General features: G+C 66.5%; 1 protein-coding gene across 1 annotated transcript in view; it reads left to right on the top strand.

Moving 5' to 3' along the window:
* The window catches only part of LOC104074363 (neuronal pentraxin receptor-like), a gene marked incomplete at its 3' end in the record, with an annotated part of 8497 nt that overhangs the window by 2530 nt on the left and 5701 nt on the right, over window positions 1-266 (top strand).

Genomic DNA, 266 nt, shown 5'->3' on the forward strand with positions numbered 1-266 from the left:
GGGAGGCCGAGGGAGGAGGGCGGAGGGTCGGTGGGATGGTGCTCCGCTCCTGCACCCCTTCCCCTGCCTCTGCTGCCCGAGGGGAGTCAGGCTTTTGAGGCAGCGGGAAGCAGGATGGGACCCTCCACCCCCAGGGTGGGACCCCCATTGGCCACCAAGGGAACGGGGGTAAGGGGGCAAAGCATCTCCCCCAGCCCTGGCCGAGGGGGAGGGAGCGCAGCACTGCCATCGAAAGGAGCGAAAGCAAGAAAAATACCCAAGGAGAT

The sequence above is a fragment of the Fulmarus glacialis genome, unplaced genomic scaffold (assembly GCF_000690835.1).
Source record: "Fulmarus glacialis isolate BGI_N327 unplaced genomic scaffold, ASM69083v1 scaffold30993, whole genome shotgun sequence".
NCBI lineage: Eukaryota > Metazoa > Chordata > Aves > Procellariiformes > Procellariidae > Fulmarus > Fulmarus glacialis.